The sequence below is a fragment of the Anoplopoma fimbria genome, unplaced genomic scaffold, assembly GCF_027596085.1.
Source record: "Anoplopoma fimbria isolate UVic2021 breed Golden Eagle Sablefish unplaced genomic scaffold, Afim_UVic_2022 Un_contig_4306_pilon_pilon, whole genome shotgun sequence".
Lineage (NCBI taxonomy): Eukaryota > Metazoa > Chordata > Actinopteri > Perciformes > Anoplopomatidae > Anoplopoma > Anoplopoma fimbria.
Genome location: NW_026548244.1, coordinates 1 through 484, shown reverse-complemented (window position 1 = coordinate 484; position 484 = coordinate 1). Strand labels below are relative to the sequence as shown.

Genomic DNA, 484 nt, shown 5'->3' with positions numbered 1-484 from the left:
CGTTCAGTTACGTATTTTGTTAGCCCCTACGTTATCAACCAGTGTAATCTGACCACGTGCCTGTATACAATTGGCATATACGTATGTCGCTACAGTAATTGTTTGTAGGAAGTCTTTCAAAAGAATTTCTTTAGTTGCCTTTTCCCAAATCCTCTGTGATCCTCCCAAATCCTCTGCTGAGGTTAGTAAAATTCTGAGTAACCCTTTAGCGGTTGCTTTGTCATTGTTAGCTTCTTTGTCACTGGTACCGTTGTATGCCTTCTATGCCCTATTGCCTACACAGATGACATACATGTTGTTGCCATATATGAAACCCTTTAGCGAACCTATGTAGTTTTCCCAATGTGTAGTGGTTCCATGGTGTAATGGTTAGCACTCTGGACTCTGAATCCAGTGATCTGAGTTCAAATCTCAGTGGAACCTGATTTTAAGCCAGAGCAAAGGTCAAACAATGCCAACCATCACTGAAAGGATAATCACAGGA

General features: G+C 41.3%; 1 non-coding gene across 1 annotated transcript; it reads left to right on the top strand.

Moving 5' to 3' along the window:
• The first annotated feature begins 351 nt into the window (after window positions 1-351).
• trnaq-cug (transfer RNA glutamine (anticodon CUG)) lies at window positions 352-423 on the top strand. The gene has a single exon. It is a non-coding gene; the product is annotated as a tRNA-Gln (tRNA).
• Window positions 424-484: the final 61 nt, after the last annotated feature.